This window comes from Rhinolophus sinicus, chromosome 4, assembly GCF_057876585.1.
Source record: "Rhinolophus sinicus isolate RSI-liver-muscle chromosome 4, RSI-T2T, whole genome shotgun sequence".
Lineage (NCBI taxonomy): Eukaryota > Metazoa > Chordata > Mammalia > Chiroptera > Rhinolophidae > Rhinolophus > Rhinolophus sinicus.
Window position 1 is genome coordinate 32044514 of NC_142504.1, and position 24952 is coordinate 32069465.

General features: G+C 39.3%; 1 pseudogene; it reads right to left on the reverse strand.

Annotated features, from left to right (window-relative positions):
* Nucleotides 1-2202: 2202 nt before the first annotated feature.
* On the reverse strand, nt 2203-24756 carry LOC109446440 (epidermal growth factor receptor substrate 15-like; annotated as a pseudogene).
* Nucleotides 24757-24952: the final 196 nt, after the last annotated feature.

The window sequence follows — 24952 nt, forward strand, 5'->3', positions numbered from 1 at the left end:
AAAAAATTAAATCAGTAGTCGATTTTAGTTACGACTCTGAAAATATTTATAACTAAGCATTATAGTGTCCTGTTACCTTCCTTGAACAATTTTTTTATTCTTGTTATGTAAAAGCTAAGCTCTTCTGTAGATTTCTAAACCTCAGTAGTTCAGGTCCATCATTTCTATTTTGTTTTCCCATGGAAATATCCTCCTGGAGCCCTCAGTTCTCCAAGCTTCCTACATAGCTGTTAACCCTGGGATTTCCTTCACTGTCTTCCTAAGAATTCCCTATGCCTCTTCCTCCTTGGTTTAGTCTCCTTTTGGAAAGTGCATTCTTCTGTAGTGTCCTTAGAAAGAGTGGTACTTTTTTTTTTTTTTTTTTAAATCTTGCGTGCCTGAAATTATCTTTATTTTTCTCCCCATACTCAATTGATAGTTTCGTTCAGCGCAAATTGTGAGAAAGAAATAATTTTGCCTCAGAGTTTTGAAAACTCTTGAGAAATTGGGTACTCTCTTGCACTTAACATATGCGTCCCTTTCCCCACCCTGTCTTACATATGTTGTTCTGAAGTTTCATCATTAATTGTGCTTAGTTCTAGGTTTAGCTTTTAAATCTAGAAACACATTTCCTTCACTACGGGGTTAATCTTTTTGTTTTCTTTTTTCTTATTTGTATTAAAATTAAACATTCCTCCATTTTCACCTCTTCAGAGGCAACTTCTCCCAGCCCCTTTCTGTTTGATGTTTATATCCATATTTCCATATGTTCAAGACCACTGCTGGATTTTAGTGTTAGGCTCTAACTATTGTCATTTCACCCTGGAAATGAGGACGTTGTACATCTTCCTAGATTGTCATCTACCACCGATCATTTCTTTCTCTTTTTTTAGCCTACCTATTTTATTCTTTAATTTTCTTAAGATTTTTATTAAAATATAACTAATATACAGTATTATATTAGTTTCAAGTGTACACCATAGTATTCAACATTTATATACCTAGAGAAGTGATCACCATAAGTCCAGCAACCATCTGACACCGTCCCACGCTATCACAGTATTATTGACTATATTCCCCGTGCTGTACATTACATCCCCATGACTTATTTGTACCTGGAGGTTTGAACCTCTTATTCCCCTTTGCCTTGTCCCCCCTTTAAAATTTTTCAATTATAGTTGACATTCAATATTATTTTATACTGATCTCAGGTGTACAGCATAATGGTTAGACATTTATATAATTTAAGAAGTGATCTACCTGACTAGTGTAGAACCTGCCTGGTACTATACATAGGTATTACCATATCATTGACTATATTCCCTCTGCTTTACTGTACATTACCATGACTATTTTTTAACTACCAATTTGTACTTCTTAATGCCTTTACCTTTTTCACCCTGCCCACCTGACTGCCCTCCCGTCTATCACCCCAATGAATCTAGTACCCATCTGATCCATACATAGTTGTTTCAATATTATTGACCATATTCCTTATGCTATACCCTACATCCCCGTGATTACTTTGTAACAACCAATTTGTACTTTCTCATCCCTTCACCTTTCTCACCCATTCCGAACCCCCCTCCCATCTGGCAGCCATCAAAATGTCCTCTATCTATGAGTTTGTTTCTGTTTTGTTTGTTCATTTATTTTGTTCTTTAGATTGCACACGTAAGTGAAATCACATTGCATCTGCCTTTTGCGGTGTGACATACTTCACTCAGCACAACACCCTCTACGTCCATCCATGGCACCGCAGATGGTGAGAACCCATTCCTTTCCCTGGCCAAGCAATATTCCTTTGTCTGTATGTACCGCCTCCTTTTTATCCATTCATCCATTGACACGCACCGAGGCTGCCTCCACACCTTGGCCATTGTAAGCAATGCTGTAATGAACATATGGATACACACATCCCCTCAAAGTAGCATTTTGGGTTTCTTCGGATAAATATCCAGAAGTGGGATTACTGGGTCCTTAATTGTCACTTGTTATAGCTTTTGTTTTAAAGTCTATTTTGTCTGGTATAAGCATTGCTACCACAACTTTTTTTGTTAGTTTGTTTCCGTTTTCATGAAATATCTCCCCCCCCCCCATATTTACAGCAGTCTCAAACCTTTTGTATTCCCATGCTCATAGGTAGTTTTGATACACACTGTAAATAGCTTCAGTATTCAGGCAGAAGAGTGTTGTATGGTTGACAGAGGACTGGAGAACTCTTCATGCTTCTGAAATCTCAGATTTGCTGAGTGCAACAGCCAGTTCTAAGTCTTCCTGCTATTGCTGACTGAGTCAGGCAAGCCTCTGCTCTTCCTGTCTGGCCCATTCAGTCACGTCTTCAGAGGGATATAGGTGGTGCTAGGCAGGGTTTTGTTGGAGGTCCGCTCTTTGGTGGCAGTGCTGGGGGTTCACCTACACTTTTGACTGATGCTTCCTTAAGCACATATTTTGTAATGACCACACTGCTGACAGAGCTCAGTGTGGCTGAACTAAAAGGATCTTCATTGTTCGCCTTTGACAATGTGCTGAAGTCAGCAAATCTACCTTCCAATGATTCATGTCCAAAAACAGAAGCAAAGGGGTCTGTAGCCACATCAGTAGCTGCAACAACAACTGTTCCACCAGGAGCAAAAGGATCATTGTGCGTCAATGTTTCTACCGATGTATTCCTGTTATTGCTGGGTGCATTGAAAGGGTCAGTACTTGAAGTGACAAAGGGATCAGTAGAAGATGGCTTGAAGAAACAATCAGATGCAAATGGATCTGAACCTTTGAAAGGATCACCTCCCAAGTTTTCCCAAAAGGATCATCCTTGAAAAGATCACGACCAACAAAAGGATCAGACTGGAAAAACATCCAAGTCTGTATCTGCAATTGGTCTGTCAGTGACCTTGATTCTACAATGAATGGATCTTCCTCTTTTGAATGTCTGTCACTGGTAAATTCAGGACAAACATTTTCATTAACAGCTGCGGTCACCACTTTGTTTTCATCAGTCACACCAGAAAGCAGTACTCAGGACTGCTTCTTGCTGGAGACTCATGGTGTATGGACTTACGGTTGCTCTGGCCTTCAGCGTTCTCCTTCAGGTTGGCTATTTCACTGCTGCTGGTGCTCAGGATACAATAATCTGTATCGCCATTTACAAGAATGCAGTGTGGGCTACTGCACCAATTTAATTGCTTGTTATGATTTTCCAGCTCTTTCATTTCCATCAGTTTCATTTGCACTGAACTGTCTTCCTGCTGAGAATCCTGCAGGTGCTTCTGAAGAGGTCCCAGCTGGGCCTTCCATGACTTAACACTCTCCTCCAGTTCTGCTGTCTCTTGCTATAGGCAACTCAGCTCTTCCCTAGCTTTGGCCAGCTCTTCTTCATAAGTGGAATCTGTGATTCTTGACATGTTAATTCAACTTTCAAGGATGAGATTAGCTGGGCCTCCTCAGCACATTTCTTCCTGACTTTCTTGAGCTGCTCCTCCAGCTGGGCTTTCTGCTCATCCAGTCCATCAGGGAGCTCTTGTGCTTGCTGTTTCTGAGCCTGCAGTTTTTGCAGATTAGTATTCTCCCTCTGAACTTCATCTTGAAGCTCCTGAACCTTGCATGTCCCCTGTTTAACAGTATCTTCTTTCTCCTTAAGATTCTGTTCCACATTATTCTTTTCCCTCTATAGGTCAACTATTTCATTGTTAAGGGTATCTAGCTCCTTAATAGCAGAGAAATCTGCAACAAGACTTGATCCTATGATATTCTTTTATAAACTGGCCCTGTCTGGTGGTGGAATCATCTCAGGTGTAAGAATGTGAGGAGGGTCAATGTCCTTTATTAACTTTTGATTGATTAAGTGAAAAGCCAAGGCACACTGATCCCACAGTCCTTTGTGTCACATAATGCCCAAATATGGGCTAGTAAGTTAGAAGGTAAACCTGTCTTCAGGAAGATTTCATGGACTTCCGATCAAGACACAAATCCACCCATATCATTGTCAGTTTTCAGGAAGATTTCATCATATTTAGCTTTTTCTGCAGGCGATTCAACCCAAGTTTTCCTCTTAGAAGGTGGCATCAAGGCTGGAGGCCAGGACATTGGTACAGGTTCTTTCTCCACCTTGCTGTATACCACAAACATGGCAATTGCAAACTCATCTCTGTCGAGCATTCCCTCATGATCAATGTCACTCAACTCCCAAACTCTTCCAAGGATATCCACAGGTAATTTAGAGTTGAACAACACTGGTTTCACTTTATCACCAGGCAGAAATCCATTCACTGGGCTTAAACTATCAACAATTGCATCGTATTTGGCCTTATCTTCAGATTTTATAGCCTGTGGAAGCTCAGTTTCAGGGGTTCCACTGATTAACAAGGGACTACTGGTATCATGAAATCTTCGTGGAGGAACAGCCAGGTTCAAGTTACTCAGTGAAACCTCGAATCCATTCTGGGCACATGCCACAAGAAGAAAAGCAACAAAGAATTCTTGTTTGTTCAGGATACCTTTGCCATCTGTGTCAGCTAAATCTCAAATCTTCCCAACTATCAAGTCTGGAATCCCTGATATTTTCAGGAAAGCAGCAACATCAGAAGCCAATACCCTTCCAGTAATGCCTGTATCAACCTGTCTATAGTATTTTTCATACAGGATTCCCACTTGATAACCTCCATAATGTGGTTGGGCCTCATCTGATCAGGCCTCAAGAGAAAAGAATGAGGTCCCCAGTGTCAGGGAGAGTGGGCCACCACAGCCACGGTGTTACTTTCAGTCTATGTGTGTCTTTTGATCTGAAGTAAGTCCCTTGTAGGCAGCATATGTAAGGGTCTTGTTTGCTTACCCATTCAAGTAGGCTGTCTTTTGATTGGGACATTTAATCCATTTACATTGAAAGTAATTGTTGATAAATATGTAGTTATTGCCTTATTATTATTATTATTATTTGGTCTTAAAGAAGACCCTCTATCATTCCTTATAATACTGGTTTGATGGTGATGAACTCCTTTAACTTTTTCTTGTCTGGGAAGCTCTTTACCTGTCCTTCGACTCTAAATGATAGTGTGGGGACAGAGCCCCAGAGAGCAGTTTCCAGGCTCTCGGCCTCACATAGAAAGGTGCTGGCTCAGATAGTAAATGGCCATCAACTGTGATTGGATGGCCATCAGCTGTGGCTAGTTGGCCGTCAGCTGTAACCAGTGAGCCATTGGGCACTAATATAACTGCTGTGGCTATGCTAGCAGCAAATGGGGGCTAGCAAGAAGATGGTGGCTGAGCTAGCAAGAGCAGATTGCAGTTAGGACGGCGGGTTGCGGAGAGTGTGGCTCCTGCTTCCTGTGTCTCCAACCCAGCCGCCAGTGAGAATATAGTGACATGACTCCCGTATCTGTGGCTCCGTGGGTGTTCCTTTTTGGCCTCACCATGTCCTGCGTTGTTATGTGGGGAGCTGGACCAGAGACCCCACCTGATGACTCCCTGCATGATAGATAGCCTTACTGAGTAAAATAATCTTGGTTGTAGTTCCTTGCTTTTCATCACTTTGAATTTTTCCTGCCAGTCCCCCTGGCCTGCAAAGTTCTGTTGAGAAATCAGCTGGTAGTCTTAGGGTACCTTCCTTGTAGATAACTGATGGCTTTTCTCTTGCTGCTTTTAAGATTCTCTCTTTGTCTTTAACCTTTGGCATTTTAATTATGATGTGTCTTAGTGTCGGCCTGTTTTGGTTCATCTTGTTGGGACTGTGTTTCTTGGGCTTGTATATCTATTTCCTTCACCAGGTTAGGGAAATTTTCAGTCATTATTTCTTCAAATAGGTTTTCAGTTCCTTGCTCTCTCTCTTCTTCTGGTACCCCTATGATGACAACGTTGGTACACTTGATGTTGTCCCAGAGGACCCTGAAACTCTTCTCATTTTTTTTTTTTTTTTGGATTCTTTTTTCTTTTTGCTGTTCTGATTGGGTGTTTTCTGCTACCCTATCTTCCAAATCACTGATTCAATCCTCTGCTTCATCTCATCTACTGTTGATTCCCTCTCATGTTTTCTTCATTTTTGTTATTGTAGTCATTTTTGTATTGTAGCTCTGACTGGTTCTTTTTTTGTGTTTTCTATCTCCATTTGTATGTTTCCTATCTCTTTGCTGAAGTTCTCCATGAAATCACTGAGCATCCTTATAACCACTGTTCGGAATTCTGCATCTGGTAGATTGCTAGTCTCCATTTTGTTTAGTTCTTTTTCAGGAGCTTTGTTTTGTTCTTTTAGCTGGGACATGTTTCTTTGTCTCTCCATTTTGGCTGCCTCCCTGTGTTTGTTCCTATGTATTAGGTAGAGCTGCTATGCCTCCTGGTCTTAGCAATGTGACTTATGTATTAATAGTAGGTGTCCTATGGGGCCCAGTGGCACAATCTCCCTGGTCACCAGAGCTGAGTGCTCCATAGGTGTCCGTTGTGTGGGTTCTTTGTGCTCTCCTGTTGTAATTGAGCTTTGATTGATGTTTGGGAAGGATTGACCATCAGCTGATTGGTTGTGAGGACTGGCTGTGACTACAGTGGAGGACCTGTTATACAGGGGCTGACCCTATGGAGCAGGGTTCACTTTAATGGGGCTCTAGTGCCTGCCCAGTGTGACCTTGGGGTGTGTTATCCTTGGGGGTAGTCAGGTGATGCTCCGGCCCAGTCCAAAGCTGGCCGTTGGGCCTACCAGCCCTGGGGCCTCCTGAGAGGTGACCCTCTGCAGGCCAAGGTCAGCCACAGTCTGTCCCCTGCCTGGGGCCACCTGGAATGAGCCACAAAGCAATCCAGAGATGGCCACTGCCTGCACTGTGCTTGGAGGTGCCTTGAGAGGCCAAGCCGTGAACTAAGGCTGGCTGTCAGTAGTGCCAGACTTAGGGCAGCTCAGCCAGAAGTATAGGACATGCCAAAGCCAGAATCTGCTTGTTTGAGTTTTGTGAACCTTTGACAGATTTTAGGAAAGTTTGCAACATGAGCCAAGGTAGATGGTTTGTGTGGAAAAGTGACTGGAAGCAGCTTTGGTGTGCCCTAAAGTTAGGTAGGGTGGGATCTGAGGGAATAACTAGGACGGAAGATGAGAGGGGATAGCTAGTTTGATGTAGAGTCAGATATGGCATCTGCATGTGTCTGCATGCAGGGAGGGCGAGGGCTCAGTAGAGAAACAGAGGCTTTTGCCAGCTCCTCTATCCAGGAGAAAGCTGTCTCTCCAGCCCTCACCTTGAAGCTAGACAATTCAGTTCTTTCCCGTATGCCCTGGTGCCTTTTGAGCTGCTACCTCAGTGTTGGAGCTCAGAGCAAGTGAGCCCATCAGCAAGTAAGTCTGGTGTGGGCCCTCCAAAGGGAGCACCTGGTCCTGCAACCGCCCTTCATCCCACTCAGCCACCATCTCCTTGGTTTTTATAGCTAGAAGTTATGGGTAATTCTCTCCCGGCACTGAAACCCTGGGCAGGGGAACCTGGTGTAAGGCTGGGACCCCTCTCTCCTCAGGGAGGATCTCTGCAGCCAAGATATCCCTCCCAAATTTTTTTTTTAAAGATTTTATTGGGGAAGGAGAACAGGACTTTATTGGGGAACAGTGTGTACTTCCAGGACTTTTTATTTTTTTCCAAGTCAAGTTGTCCTTTCAATCTTAGCTGTGGAGTGTGCTGTTCAGCTTCAACTTGTTGTCCTTTCAGTCTTAGTTGTGGAGGGCGCAGCTCAGCTCCAGGTCCAGTTGCCGTTGCTAGTTGCAGGGGGCTCAGCCCACCATCCCTTGCAGGAGTCAAACCAGCAACCTTGTGGTTGAGAGGACGTGCTCCAACCAACTGAGCCATCCAGGAGCTCAGCGGCAGCTCAGCTCAAGATGCCGTGTTCAATCTTAGTTCCAGGGGGCGCTGCCCACCATCCCTTGCGGGATGCGAGGAATTGAACTGGCAACCTTGTGGTTGAGAGCCCACTGGCCCATGTGGGAATCGAACCAGCAGCCTTTGGAGTTAAGAGCATGGAGCTCTAACCACCTGAGCCACCAGGCCAGCCCTCCCTCCCAATTTTTAATGATCACAGGTGGTGTGGGACCAGCCTGTTCCTTGTCTCTGCCCCACCTACCAGTCTCAAGGTGGCTTCTTCTATATGTCCTTAATTGTAGGACTTCTGTTCAGCTAGACTTCCGGTGAGTCTCTATGATGGTTGGTCTGTAGTTTAGTTGTAATTGATGTAGTCCTAAGAGGAAGTGAGTACAGCATTTACCTACTTCTCCATCTTGACTAGAAAATCCAATCATTTCTTATTCACCTCATCTTCCAAGTATAGTAATGTTTTTAAGAAGAATATTCAGTGTTTACATTATGATCATGTTAATACTATTCACAAATAAATACTTGTCTTAATTTTTCATTTGCATTGTTTTCTTTGTACATATTAATTCAGACTCAAAGTCTTTTGGGCGTGTAAATCTCTCAGTATATTCCGAAGCATCAGGTGGTAGATCACTTTCATCTTTGAGAGAGAGTTCTTCTGGAGCCCTCACCTGGACTGGTTAACCTTCCTAACTGATCTATAACTATCCCCCTGGAAGCACCAGTTACTTCTTAGGTATTCATTTTGCATTTCTTGAATTGGTGTTCTTTTTCTTACATTCCATGTCTGCCTCTTGCTCGGTTTACTTTTCATTTTGGTGGCGCATATCCTCCATTATTATCTTCAGAAAGGTTACAGGGGAAGTACATTTTTTGTGACTTTGAATACCTGAATATATTTTAATTTTACCTGAATATCAATTGATCCTTTGATTGAGAATGGAATTCCAGGTTTAAAATCATTCTCTTGTTAATTTTTAAGGCATTATTTTATTGTCTTTGAAGTTCCATTCTTGCTCTTTAAGAATTCCAGTTGCCATTCTGATTTCTGAATTTTTTGTGTGTCTTGTATTTTCCCTCTGTTGAATATTAACCACCTTTTCTTTAGCCAGCTAGTGTGTTGAAATTTATTATGATGCCTCGTTGAGGATCTGTTTTCATCCATTGTGCTGGGACTTTGCCAATCTGGAAACTCATGATCTTGACTTCTAGAAAATGTTCTGGAATTATTTCATTTGTGATTTCCTTTTCTCCATTTTCTCTGTTTCTGGAATGCTTATTGTTCAGCTATTGGATCTCCTAGACTGGTTCTCTAAGACTCTTCTTTCTCTCATATGTATGTTTATGTTTACATTTTTATATTTTTTAATTTTCTAGGAGATTTTCTCAATGTTCCCAATTCTTTAGTTGAGTTTTTGTTTTTAATTTCTGCTATAATTTTTAACTTTCAAAAGCTCTTTTTTTTTTTTCTGTTTCTCCTCTCCCTCACCTTCATGGAATCCTATTTGTTTTATGATTACATATCTTGTGTCCATTTGAGATATTGATAGATTTTGTGAAGGTTTTCTTTGTAACAAATATCTTTTTACTGAGTTGATTTTGTTTGGTTTGTTTTGGTCTTTCATGCTAAAGACTTTTCTTAGAGAGGTCTGGTGATATTTGCCTGTTCATATTTAAGTGTGAGGCACTAAAAGGCTGAATGGAAGATCTGAGCACATGGTGAGGCAAGTTGTTGAATCATCTGGATATGCCAGAGATCATCTTTTCTACCCTCTGCAAAGCATAAACCTCCAGACTTCTTTCAGTTGGGGAAAGTTTTTACTTTTTTTTTTTTAAAGTACTTATTTTTAGTAGTGCTTTTTTCCTAATACCTCTCATCGCTGCCAACACACATATTCACCCAATGTAGAGAATTACGTGGCATCTGACCAGTTCCTTATCCTTTTTGGGAGCTCTGCAATAAAATCAGATTGCATCTTGGCTTTCTGACTGAGTTCCCTCATTCTGTTTAGTCATTTACCACTTATTTGTCTGCTTTCTAGCTTCCAAAATTTTACTGCTTTTTCTCTTTTCATTCACTATATTTATGTACTTAAAAACAAATTCCTTTATAGTTATTTTGGTGTGGGTTAGGGAGAGATCAAAAGTAAGTGGGTATGCTCAATCTGCTATTTTTGTCCACAAGTTTTATATTGTCTCTTTGGTAAGATTCTCTGTTTTCTTTTTCAAAACTCTTGTTAGTGAGGTGTTTGATTTCTCTGAATGATTCTTTAATTTCCTTGTCTCCTTTTCCCATTTATTTTATACTATATTTTTTATTTTTCTCTTAATTTTCTCTTTTAACTCTTCTGTTGAAATTTTTGTATCAACTATTATTTTTTTAATTTTTAAGACTTTTTCTTTGAATGGTCCATCTTCATAGCATTCTTGTGTCATGGATGTATAACATATTTTTATTTCTAAGGATATTAATATCTTTAATTTTAATTTAAACTTGCGTTGTTTATTTTCAGTCCCACTTTACCCTTTTTGCTTTAATCACTGTCATGTCAAATGTCTTGTGATTTTTGAGTATCTGTTTATGTATATTCAAGAAGAAGACCTGAAAAAATTGAAAGTTCTGTGCAAGTGCCTGGAGCTTGTTGATCGGTGGGCCTTTTAGTAGATGATGAGTGGAGACCTGGCAGCATTCTTAGAGGAACATCTAAATGTCAGTGTCTGCAGGTTGTTGGGCCTATTATTTTCTCCAAAGCAGAATTGTTCATTTCCTCATCTGTGGGGTGTAAGTCTGACAACCAGTGTTGTGGGGACTGATTGGGGAAGAAGGCTCAGATATTCAGCGTTCAGTGCATGGTGTAGTTCTTTCCATGAAATTGTGAGATTGTCGTTTTTTGAAGATAAAAATTTTAACTTGTGAGCCTTTTGGCAGTATCAAAAGATAACAGAAATCATCTGTCAGTGAGACTAATGATTATGATTAATTTATGGTGGTAACCAATAATGTCAAAGCTGAATCCAGTACAATTTTCTATTGACTGCAGTACATAATTTTTTGGTAAGAATTTAATCAATGTTTTTCCTGGGAGTAAGAACATAGAGTAGTCCCCCCTTGTTTGAGGTTTTGCTTTCCATGGTTTCTGTTACCCACGGTCAACTGCAATCTGAAAATATTAAATGGAAAATTCTAGAAATAATTCATAAGTTTTAAATTGCCCACCTTTCTGAGTGATGCAATCTTGTGCTGTCCCACCCAGGGCATGAATCATCCCTTTGTCCAGCATATCCATGCCATGTACTCCACCTGCCTGTTAATCACTTAGTAGCCATCTCTGTTATCAAATTCACTGTTGTGCTATCACAATTCTTGTGTTCACGTAACCCTTATTGTACTTAAAAGTGGCCCAAAGCCATTCACATATCTTTTATTGCAATATATTGTTATAATTGTTCTATTTTATTATTGTTGTTGTTGTTAATCTCTTATTGTGCCTAATTTATAAACTAAATTTTATCATATGTATGTATGTATAAGAAAAAACATAGTATATATAGGGTTAAGTACTATCTGCAGTTTCAGGGATCCACTGGCGGGGGCAGGGGTGTTAGAATGTATCCCCCATGGATAGGGGGAGACTACTGTTTATGGACAGTGAAAGCACTGATAAATCTCTAAGGCCTTCTAATTCATTCTGTAATGTGTACAATCTCAGAAACATATATACAAGTAGTACTTTATCTATAAAATGTGCCCTTTGACAACTCCTTTGATCAGTTCTTACAGTAGTGTTGAACTAATCAGGAGTTATAGACTATGTCAAGAAACAATTATTTTGGTCATCACTTCTATTATAAAGCAAAAGAGCAAATTTTTATGAAGTTTTAGGGGCCTTAAGGGAAATTTCAAAGAAGTTTTATGTGTAAAAAAACAAACCTGAGAATTTAATTTTTCTAACTTTAGGATATGATTGTGGGAAAGCAAAATCAAAAGAGTTATCAGAGTATTTTAAATCACCTATTAAAACAGATCAGGTCTGCCTGAGCAGCAATAAATTGGCTACCTACTAATCAAAGTGATGACACAATATTATAAATAACAAAAAGAAGGTAACACAATTGAAAGGAATCTTCGCTATTTTAGAAATAAGGAACTCTATATTTTTGTTGCTTATGTGGATGAAAAAGGTGTTCTTTGGAAAGTAACCTTTCAGGGTGATCTGATTGTAAATTCCTAAATGGACAGGTCATGGTGGATAGTCACACCCCAGGCATATCATTCTTTTAGTGAAAGTTTTATCTTTGCCTTAATTAAGCCCCATCCATTGCTTCTGTGCATCTAGGTTAACACACCTTTGAAATGCCTCTTTTCAGAAGCACAACTACCCTCAAGGGAGCACATAATCTTGTTAACTAATCTACATTATGTCCCCTCCTTAATTTCGAATGCATAAAAGGAGCTGCAAAACTATTCTCCCAAACATTTGAGATCTTGCTACCTGGCAATTGTCATCAGTTTGGGCTCAAATAAACTCTTATAAAAATTCTCTACAGGTTTGGGGGTTTCATATGTTAACACTTAATCAAGGACTTGACAAAGTCAACATAAAACACAGAAACCTATTTTGATGGGATATAGAATTTCTGCCATGCAAACAGATCACACAGAATGTAAAAGAATAACCATTTACTTCTATAGGGAAAAAAAAACCTTTTCCCTTCAAACCTTCTAGGTTTTCGGCTAGTCTAATGATAGAATTGACATAACACAGATTAACAGAAGAAAAACAAGTTTGATTTCATACATATGGGAACCCATAAAAATATGAGTCTCAAAGAAGTGACCAAAGGAGGCAACTTTTACGCCTTGTAGACCAAAAAATCAATAAATTTGTGAAGATTTGACAAGACAAAGTTTGGGTTGAGGGTGGTAAGTTAGTAACAAGGTTTGTTTATACAGACTTCTTGGCCATGAATTCCCTGTCTCTGATGATAAGGATGCCTTCTACCCTCCTGGTGCAGGGAAGGTACCTTTCACATGGGAGATTTAATCCCTGCTGCAGGGCAACAAAGTGGGGGTCAGCGTGTCTTTCTTGCACTGGCTGTTTCTCAAGTAACTTTAATTAAAAATAACCAGTATGTCAAAGTGGTATATTTTTGGGTGGCATATTTTGCTCCCATTCAATACCTCTTGTTAAGAGAAAGCCAAATGGTTCAAGATAAATTGTCATTTTAATATATAGAAAACTAAATTCTAGTTTTGCGTTAATATTCTATTTAGCGATAAAGGATTCATGAGCTCCCTCCGTTTTTAAATTATCTTACCAATATACCCATCAAAACTGAGTGAACTTCGTCAAAATTTGAATACATTTTATTACTTCTTTTCAAACTCATTACTTGCAGTTTGATGCAAATGAAATAAACAATTATTTTTTTCTGCCAATAGATGAGTTTCTGTATGTATTCAAGATTTGAGTGATGCAATCCTTTTTCACATTCTGGAAGAACCAGACTTTTTATTTGAGGGCAAAACTACTCTCCTTTCCATGAAAACAAAAACACATTCCATTACCTTGTATTCCCAGTCAGACTTTTCTGCTACTATTGCTTTAGTGTAGTTTTATTATCTATGTGAATTATAACTTCTAATCAAATTAATTTCTATTTCATAGAGAAAACTGGGATGTAGAAGTATCTATCATGCAGAGTTTAACAAATTAGCAAAATTCATGAATACACACATAAAACCCTCTAGAGTCACACAATCCATTTTTCATCTTTTAAATTAGCAAAAGGAACACAATCATTAACATGACCAACACATATATCCACTATACGAGACAAAGAATATAGATTAAAAATATGTTGTGTGACCACATTTCAGTGTTATATTTTGCTTAGGAATTATCTAGGTGTCTAATTATCTAGGTGTCTATTTAATAGAATTAAATAACTTTTAAGTATAGTCTAAGGTTTTAAAGTTAAATAAGAATCTTGGTTAAATTAACTTAGAAAATCATTTATCAGAATTCTAACTTAAGGACTTAGACCATTTGCTCCCACTTCAAGTCCTTGGCCATTTGAGAACCTGCAGAAATACATGAAGGCTGAGGACCCAGCCCCACCACAAGGCCCATGAGCCACCAGTGTGCGATCACCATCTGGGACGCCTTGACTGCTCTGTTCATTTCCAGTGGCCACCTGTATACCCAGCCCAGCATCTAGAACACAGACAAACACCCAGCAAAGTGACAGCCCCACCCCCCAGGCCCCACCACCCCAGCGCTCAACCTGCCTCTAAACCTTACAGAAGGAGGTCTCTACAGCCACCATGTCTGGGTCCAGATCTGCTGTGCTCTTTAGGAGTCTGCATGGAAACTTTGACACGATTAGTATTTTTACTGAAAATCCAGTAAGAGAAGGTAGTTTGGCTGTACAAAAAAAAAAAAGAAAGAAAAAGAATTTAGACCATTTGTATTCACATAGCTTCATGATTGGGACTGAGAGCTAAGTTCCCCTCTATCAATTTGACTTAATATTTGTTCCAGGAAATTCTTGCCCAGGAATATAAAGCTATAAACCAATAAACAATTTCACTGTTTGCTTTAGGAAATTCCTACAAAGCAATTTATCCATATAGTTTATTCATCCGGCCAAACAGCTCTATCTCCTATCAAAATAATAGATTGCTCACTTGGCTAAATACATAGCTTATAAAAAACAAACAAACAAAAAACATTTACTTATAAAGACTCATGTGAAGCTGACCTTGCTGTGTCCCTCAATCCTAAATTATTATGTCAAGGACTGTCTCCTGTCTCAATTCGTTTTCTGTCTTGACAAACCTGCTTTCAATCATTTAATCCCTGATCCTCAAGCCCTATAATTAACCTCCCTTACTCTCCCCATTTTGAGACGTTAGTAAGATCTCGTAAGGTGGTATTCTCCCTTACTGCAGTAGGCCTAATAAACTTAGCATTGGTTGATCAACAGAAACTATGAGTTAATAAATGTGTATTGCTTTAAGCTGAGAAGTTTGTGGTAATATTGTTACGCAGCATGAGCAAACATACAACCACATTGATAAAAACAGGGAAGAATCATATAGATGTTGTTAACCCAAAAAAGATCAAACCAGCCTAATTTGTAAAAGATTCAACTTTATTAACGTGAACTTGTGTTTTTATACAAACCTACTTCTGATCTTGAGGTTTTTGTAAGACTTTTTTACATGTCCAATTTCTTTATTTCTTGAGCAATTTGGGAATATTCGAGTTACGTAAGTACCATTTTTCTTTAAGAACCAATTAGAAGGGAGCTATTTGGATTTGAGAGACTTCATAATTTATGTACTCTGGACGTAGGAAAATGTCAAACACATTGAGAGGTAAAGGTTTTTTGCAGTTACAGATATACAGACTTGCTGAGAGCTTGCAGCTTTAGTTCTATAACCTTAATCATAGGTTAACAGTAAACGCAGAACCATAAAAACTCAGTAGAGCAGATTTCAAAGGGATGTTCTACTTTCCATGAGCATAAAATGTTTTCTCGACTGAGTTGAGTTCACATATGTCAAAAAGACAAATAAAAAAAAGCTAACCTGATTCTTCATCTTCTCTCACCTTAGAGATCCCTATTATATCCTGACAGAGACCAGCTAATAGTTAGATCATAAAATCAGATTCCCAAACACTGCTGCCACCAATGAGGAATAACTTTTTTGGCAGTACACAACCAGACTTCCATATACACAGGGTGCTTTCTTGACTATAAAATCTGGGCTGCCCCAGTGGTACAGTGTACCCACTGGTCCATGGGTTCAGCTGTGGAGTTAAACAAGACATGAACAGATACATAGTCTGGGCCAAGAACCAGATAAAAGAAACAAAAGCTCCCTTTGTGTACTCAGAGAATAAAGACTTACACTGTTTTAATATCAAAAAGTGTACATGGGGAGTAGGATGGCCAAAGGGGAAATACTGATGACCTTGAATGTTAAGAAGTGACAGTGTATCATCGTTGAATATGTTAAATATGCTTATTTTTAGAAAGGTAAAATCATAACTTTTATGCAGATATAAAAATGAGTAGAGGTTAAAGATTTTAACTCATTAATAAGGAAACTGGTGAGGTATTACAAGTTCAAGGGAGAATTTTAAAAGACACATTTGTAAATAAGGAATATTGAAATAAATCTGCAAATAGAGGTAAAATTGGCCTCATTGGAGTGGATAGGAAGGGAGGAAAGTTAACTGATTTTCCACTGGACATAATTTACATAATTATAGACAATAATTGTGCCTTGTTATCAGTTATCTAAAATTTACAGAGTTGTAAAATAACTCAAGGACAATGAAAGACTAGAATCAGATACCTGGAAGGTTATGCGCTAAATGATACATACTCTTTTACATTGATGCGTAGTGTTTTCTTTTTCCTACAATGTGCTTGACTGACTTGATGATGGAGAAGTGGTGGGACAGAGCTGAGAATTGCTTCTGGGGTAGAACTTCACAATTTGGCGATTGCTTAGATGTAGTAAGTGGGAAGGAGGATTCAAAGATCATTCATTACAAGTGTGGCAGTTGCCAAAGTGTTGAGTGGCTGCTTCACGTGGCCTAGGAGAATGACCTACATGAAGGGAAAGCAATGAAGGGAAAAGGAGGAAGTATTTTCAGAAGGGACCATTTTAGAAACCCAAACTCCACGGCAGTAAAAAGAGGTCCTTTAGGGTGGGGTAGGGGGAGGATGGCCATCCACTCCATTATCATTAGACACTCCTTTTTAAGGCCATCCCAAATAATTATGCACTCTAAGTGAAAATAGTGTGCTTGCTCTTGGCAGCTCCTGGGTAGTCCTTTGGCTTTCCTTTTTGGAATTGACTCAGAATATATCTCTGTCTTTGATGCACTTGATCAGGAATCATTTGTGGGCCTACAGAAAAAAATCAGGAGGGAATTCAGCAGTGAACCAAGGGAGACATTGAACAGTACTTTTCTTTCCCCAGTGTGAATTTGATAAGAGAATATTCTGAGTTAAGAAAAAAGAAAAAAGAAAAGGAGGAGGAGGAACTAAAGAAATATTATTCTCCTAAAAGTTTGGGTGAAAAAGCAATTATATGACAGGGATCTTTTTCATATTAAAGATATGAAGAATGCTAAGTTCTTTGTTTATGGCTGTATTACTGTTTGGTTTGCTTAAGGTCCTTTGAAACTCACTTTTATATCAAAGATCTTCTCTAAACTACTCACCTTGTTATGGTTTCCCAAAATTTCACAATTTCACCTTAAATTAGTATAATCTCCTCTGTCCCATAGATGGATATGAGGTACTACATTTTTTGTTGTTGTTCCTTGTTTAAGAAAGAAAAGGAGGGAGGAAGGGAGGAAAGAAAGAAAGGAAGGGGGAGGGGAGAGAAGAAAGGAGAGAGGACACAGGGACATCAGTGTTGAATACAGGAAGAAGGGAAGACAGAGGGAAAGAAAAGGGAAGGGGGGAGGGGTAACCCTGATTCTCATTACAGTTTGGTCACTAACTTTTTACTGAAAACTTAGTCTGGTCACTACTATAGACCTGAGATCCCCTTTTCTTATTCTGAACACTGGGTAGTGGTAAAACCCTCAAACTATAACTTTCCTTAAACTCTATATTCTTTCATGGATACCATCAATCAATCAATATTATCCAGCGCCTCATATGTGCCAAGCCCTACACTGGAGGCTGGGGATATGGTAGTGAATTAAAGCATCCTTGCCCTCTTTAAACTTTTATTTTGGCGGTAGACGCTAAAAAGCAAGCACACATAAGTAAAATAAAATTTAATACAAAATGCTGAGTAAAAGAGATTTTTTTGTTGTTGTTACTCCTAAATTGATGGCTAAAAGCCAAATCTGAGGTTAAAAATGTGTGGAGTGCTCCAGATTCTAAAGACAGCAGTAAAGCATTGGAGACAGATATACCCTCGAGGCTTGTGGGTTTTTTTTTTTTTTTTAACTGATTCTACCAAACTTCAGGCCGTCTCCCCTTACTGCATTCTCATGTAGTCTCTCTTAGAGGTGATTAGAGAGGGGATAGAGAGAGAGAAAGAATCCACTGCTTAAAGTGAGAGTTCTTGGCATTTTCTTCTCCTCTACTTGGTGGGATTGGTGAGGTGTCCCCTGAAAGTCAAGTGAGTGTTTGTTAACCCCAAAAGCCAAATGACAGGAGATGCAAGAATGCCACCCATAGAGATTGGGGGTATCTGCAAGTAAGTGAGACTGCATCGCATTTTCTATTGGATCATTTGCTTATGTGTGTACTTGTCCGTCTGCCATTTTAACACAGAGGAAAAGAATCAGAAACAAATGGCAGAACAAAGAGAGGAAGGGGCCTGTCCTCAAACCTTTGCGTGCAACAGAAATGAGAATCCCCCAGTTCCAATAGACACTATAAACTGTAGGTGGACTTGAGCTGACCTCCTGGTATCCCACCTCATGAGAAGGTCTTGACGCCAAGAGCTTTGTGGTGTACCCCTTGGGCCGCTGCTATGGGAAGGCTGGAAGGAGCAAGATTGAGTGGGATTGACTATGTCAGGGATCCCTCAGGGTTTTCTGAAGTACCAGCTGTTGGAGGCTTCCTGCAAGGAGAGCATCAAAGGACATGTAGTGTTACCCAGAGAAGGCTCTGTGACCATGCGAGAACCACCGACAGGCAGCCAGTTACATAAAGCTCTTGGCTATCTTTCGCATTGTTTTCCTTTTTATCCCCTATTCCAGAAGCCCTAATAATGGAAGGAATGGAGACAAGTTGTGAAGGAGGCTACTGCAAAGAAACATCCTGAGAAAGAGAATAAGACTAAGGCTTAAAAGTCAACCAGACTCGATTTTTAATATCTGAAAACAACCCCAACAGATTTGAGAGCTACCTGGGTTATTGTTAAGAAGCAGGAAAGGAAAATTCAACATTGTAAGGTTGAAGGCAATGATTGGAAATAAACGAAAGTTTCATGTTTGTTCCTCCATAGAGTTCAAGTTATAAGTAAATTAATTACAGGTAAGTGGGATAATTTTGTTTGATGTTAATGCTATGAATCAAATAGAGTAATGAGTAGAAAGTAACTGTGAAGATGGGAATGGGTAGGGAGCTACTTTAGCTATGGTGCTCTAGGAAGCCTTGTTGAGTTGAGAACTTCCATGATGAGAAAGAGCCACTCATTCCATTCTCTGGGGCAAAATGGTAAAATGCCCCAAGGTAAGATCGAGAAAGTCAGGCAGGTGGTGATGGAAGATACTCTGGCAGAGTGGGCAGACCCCAAGTTTCAGAAGGCCTTGTAGACCGTGGTAAAATACATTGACGGCAACTTTGTTTTCCTTAAAAATTTCTCAAGCATTTTCTTGGCCCTAGCCTCCTTGTCAAAGACTCTGATTTGTTAATCTAATTATATTTCATATTTCACACTTAGCATATAATTCTAAATAATTCTGGCCTCAGAGGTAAACTACTAAAACAACATACAGCTGTTCTTTTATGGACCTCAATGCTCCTACTATATCAGGATAATTATAAAAAATTCTCTTATGCTATTCCATTTTTCATTTCACTGAACTTCATACTCTTCATACCTGAGGATTAACTCCTTGGCCATCATAGGGGTGCACATACTTAAGTAGTTATAATTGACATCTCGATTCTCGATGATATATCTGTTTGCCAGGAGATTGACATGATGGATTCACATGTTGTTGTAAATAGTTCATATTTATCATGCCGAAAGAAAGAAGAACAAACTATTAATTTGCCACAGAAGTTGTGTGGAAAATATAGAAACTGTGTGGAAGATAATGAAAACATTGCAGCTAAAAGTTCTGCTCTTTGACATTGATGATTTAAACCCCAGAACAGGAAACATTTCCTTTTGGACTTAGATTTAAACCCCAGAGATGGAAATCTCTGGCAGGAGCAATACAGGATGTCTCTCATTAGAGTAGTTCTTTCATAACCACGTTAAAGAATGCACGGACTGCAAGGGACGTGTGCTCAGCTCTCTTGTAGCAATGTTCCCGGCTTCTTCTCTAATACGAATTACAGACCTCTCAGCACAATTCTTAAACTTCTTCCAGCTACACTTATGCAAATAGTCATTCTGAATCCAACGTGATACCTTGGAGTTAACCCTGGGACATTAAGTATTGCAGCTAACTCGTGGAAGAAACTGAGAGAAAAAAATTCTATTCAGTATGGAAATAACTCTATAAAGTTCATGATAAATGAGGGCTTTTGAATAGTATATCAGTTATTGCAGTCATCATTGGAGCAGTATATTTCCTTGGGTTCTTATGGGAAATTACTTTCTTTGGCACTTTCTTGGGAATTAGTTCCTGTGTCCCATTAGCTCTGCAGGATGACATCCTAAAATGAAGATGTAGGTCTATTGTTTTGTTAGAGTGCTCTGTAACTGCTCTTAGTCTCCTTATTTGAATGCATATTATATTCTCTTTGAATATTATCTGAGAAATGATTCATAGTTTAGTCTTAGTGTTTTCAAAAAAAATCACTTAATGAATAAGAAGGAAGCTTGTTGTAGTGGAAAAAGTAATAAACAGCAAAGCAGGGAATCTTTGTTCCGGTCCTGATTCCACTGCTAAGTATGTGAACTGTGGCAAGTTACGTGAGCTGTCGTGTCTGTTTCTTCATCGCTAACTTATTTTTAAAATCCCTTTCAGGTTATGTTTTCTATTATCCTAAGATTTTCAGCATTTAGTAAATATTAACTCTGTAATGTAAAGTCCTATAGGGGAGACAAAATAGAGCTACAAAAATTATGGTAAAGTATGTAAGCAGGTACAGATGGTCCCTGACTTACGATGGTTTGACTTAATGATTTTTTTTTACTTAATGACAGTGTAAAAGCGATATGCTGATGAATACTATGCCTGCTAAACCATCAATATGCATTGATGCCCCAGTGCTTTCTACCAGCTATTCTCAAGCCTCATCAGAAGAGATATTGGTGATCCTGTTGCTGTCACATCCCCATAATCCAGCAATTAATTTTAGTTCCATGCCTCAAATATTCTTCAGGCCCCACGTACTTTTAGCTGTGTACGTTAATGGTGAGTATTCACACAACCATTCTGTTTTTCACATTCAATATAGCTTTCAATAAGTTACATGAGCTATTCAGCACTTTCTTGTATAATAGACTTTGTGTTAGATGATTTTACCCACCTGTAAGCGAATGTAAGTGTTCTGAGCAAGTTTAGGGTCAATTAAGCTAAGCCATGATGTTCCATAAGTTAGATGTATTACATATATTTTCAACTTATGATATTTTCAATTGATGATAGGTTTATCAGGATGTCACCCGATGATAAGTGCAGAAGCATCTGTACTGATATATGTAGTATGTTAGTGAGGGATATTGGTCTCAAGCAACAGAAGTACACTGGTGCAATGAGGCAAAAACTGAAGTTGTTTCAAAAGTTGTCAGGAGCTCTCAGTTCCTGATGAGAGCATCCAAAATCAGTTGGATGCTAGGTAGGAGGCCAGACTTGAGAATGGGGAGGATTCCAGGTAGCTCAGAAGAACAGAGAAGCAGGAATTACAAATACCATAGCATGGCTGGAGCAGTCTGGTATCTGACTGTCAATCATGTTTTTGTTCTTGCTTCACTTTGATGGTGGAGGATGAAAGCATTCAATAGGCTGATGTTAGGTCACATGTGCATCCTTTGGCTGTACTTAGAGATGGGAGCCTGATCAGGTGGGTACCTACAGTTACTCTTGAGCTACGATCATACCCAAAGAGGGTAAATCATTTCCTAAAAAGACATTAGAGGGGCAGCCGTTAGCTCAGTTGGTTAGAGTGCAGTGCTCTTAACAATAAGGTTGCTGGTTCGATCCCCGCATGGGCCACTGTGAGCTGTGACCTCCACAACTAGATTCAAACAACTACTTCACTTGGAGCTGATGGGTCCTGGAAAAATACACTTAAAAAGAAAAAGACATTAGAGCTCTATTAAGATGCAGAATGGCTAATGGCTAGTGCCCACTGTATATTAAATCACAGATACTAGAGAAGCTGGAATTATTGAAACTTAATGAAAAAGGCTGAATAAATAGAAGTTGAGATGACATGGATGAAGGGAGATTAAAAATGAAACACCACAGAAAGAGGAAAACCAAAATAAACCAAGAAAAATATATCTAAGCTACCAAACTTCAGTCTGTGGGACTTTCAATATTGTTTCTAATAAGCTACATTGCATCTTTTAGTTCTCAGAGGGGCTTTGTGGTTCCTCATGGGAAAGAGAACAGTGTAACTCTTGGCATAGTCGATTTTCTAAACCTAGCAAGTTGTATCCTTATCAAAGATCACTCATTCCTTTTTCAAAGGCAGCCTGAAAATGCAGTCCCATTCCCCAGGACTGTGAGGAATTTATGGTTCCTCAGCCTCTCCTCCCGGTCAGAAGATACATCATCCCCTACATTATAAAAACAATAAGCACAGAATATATTTAAAAAGACCTAATACAAGAGGTAAGAAATTGTATACTTTTGTTATGGATATCATTTATCATCAATGTAACATTTTTTTCTTCTTCCTTTTCACCACAATTTTATTGAGGAATTGGAATAGGTGGGTTTAAAGTGTGATATTGCTTGTAATTTGTAGCCACGGAGGCGTACTCTCTTTCCACAGGACTGTGGTGGCAGTAGCCATCCTTGATGAGTCAGTCTCAAGGGCTATTACCGATCACCAGGACTACTCCTAAGACTCCATGGCTGAGATGTTCAAGGTAAACTTTCTTTCTCCTTTGCCCATAATACAGTTAGTACTGACGCTTATCGATCTTATTTCATTTTTCCCAGAAAAAAGAAACTTTCTATGGTGGCAACATGAGAACAAATGACTACTCACCCCCTACCTGTCTTTGTCTCAAGACAGTTTCAAACAAACTCATAAAACCTACTTCAAATATAACATTTTCATGAATATAAACTATTCCTCCATGCTGGACTCGCATATTAGGGACTCAATAAATACCGGTTAATTTAATTCAAAATACACCTGGAAATTGATAGAAAAGTGCTTCTTCATGTTGTCTGTCATGAAATTACATTAGTATTGTCTGTGGTGGTCCTGTAAAGGAGAGCTCTCATTTCCCCCCAGAAACAGTGGGAAAAGCAAACAACTCTCCAGATAACATGGGTAAACATAAATAAAATAGATTTACAATATCCTACCTTGATGATGGATTTGCAAATCTGTCTGCTTTTAGATGTTCAAGACACAGAAAAATTGCACAGGAAAATAACCTTGGTGTTTTTTTTTTAATCGAAACTGGTGAAAGTAAACATGTATAATAAATTGGAAAAAGCCTGTAAGTCTAGAATATTTTTTGATAGTGTTATCTTTTATGTATTAGCTTGCTGTTCTTGGTGGTAAGAGGAAGGCAGTGATTATTGGCTTTCTCATCTTGAATTTCATTTTTCTTGCTAAAAGTGACAATTGATAATTGACATAAGTGGCATGAGGAAACAACAAAAGTGCATTTTCCCCCAATTAGATGTGAAGAGTATGTTCTGTTTGTGGTAAATTCCTGTGCAGAGGGAGGACTAGGATGCCAACAATTAATGGGCTGCAGCGGTTAACACTGGTGCACAGAGTAATAGAAATGTGTCGAGAGACCCAGTTTGTGAGAGATGTGTTGTCAGAGCCACGCCAGCAGCTGGCTTTCTAGATGCCGCACAGATCCCTGTGAGGGGACTTTATTTTGGTGAATTTATCACAGCACATGATCCGGGCTGAGCTTGTCTGAGCTTGAAGTTTTAGTCAACTCATATGAATGGATGCATTTCTCAGTGACAGTTTCATGTAAACCAAGCTCACAAGGTTCATACCCAAAACTGAGCACCAGTTTATTAATTTTTATTGGGAAATGCAGTTGTTACACTAACCAGAGAACTATACTCTGTGACCAATCCATTCTCTTCCTGTAGATAATTGAATATGAGATGTCAGATTATAGCCCGAAGCTTACTTGATGAACATGAAATCAGCACAAAGAGAATTGGTTAAGTAAACATTCTTTAACAGTTAGTGCATCGAGGACTGGCCTGAGGGGTTTTCTTCTCTCTTTTCTATCTCTTGTTATTAGTCATTGCGTGCTAAGCTTACTCATTTAAAGTCCATCTTCCCGAATTTCCCAGTCTTAGGAAGAACTTTAATCTTTCATATACTGACTTCAGGAGACTTTTACTTTTGACTCTCATTCTCACAGAGTATCATAAAGTATAAATTAAGATGACATGCGCAGTTTTAAAAATGTGTATATAGGCAACACATAGAAGTCAAGTATTCTCAGAAGGTTGAGAGTTTAATAAAGTTGAGTAATACCGAATTTCTGAAAAAATGAGGTGGCTGTTATCCACTACTAAGAAAGCTAGGAAGGATTGTTGGACAAGAAGAGAGACAGCACATCTGAAGAGCAGTACAATTCTGGTCTCTGCAGAAGTGTTCTGTGGTGAGAAGAATTCATCATGTCTCTTTATAACCTGAGCAAGCTACCTGTAAACACGGTCCATGTGATCCTGAAATCTAGCCCCTCACATACCTTAGTAGCAGCAAAGGAGGTATCCTGAATTGTGCAAACAATGGTGGAACTACTGTGTAGGTACAATTAAGCTCTGCTGTAGGTTGTGTCTGGTTGGCCTCTGGACTGTTAGAAAACTTGTATTTAATCTGTAGTGTCACATTTCTTTCCCCACACTCACTTTAATTTTCCCTCACCTGTGCTGTCAAGGCTGGTGTGAAGGCAAATGAAGACAGTCGAGGACCTGAGGACGGGGCTCAGTGTCCATTTCCACATTCTCCATCCCCGGACGCAGAGATCCTTGTGGAGCAGTGTCCACTGACGAGGCCTGTAGTCTAGGCATTCCAGGACAAACCTGGTCCCTGGGGACACAGATGTCATTTTGAGGAGTCGTCTTCGTAGACTAGACCTAAACCCAAACTGCCAGGACTCATTTGTGTTACAAAAACAATGTCCATTCCCTCTATTTCAAAAAGCACATTTTAGAAGGATTTTGTCCTTTTGTCCTGACTTTGCTGGTCTCCAACCCCAAGTGTTTTTGCAGATGGGATTCCCTGGAGATGTTCAAAGGAAAACA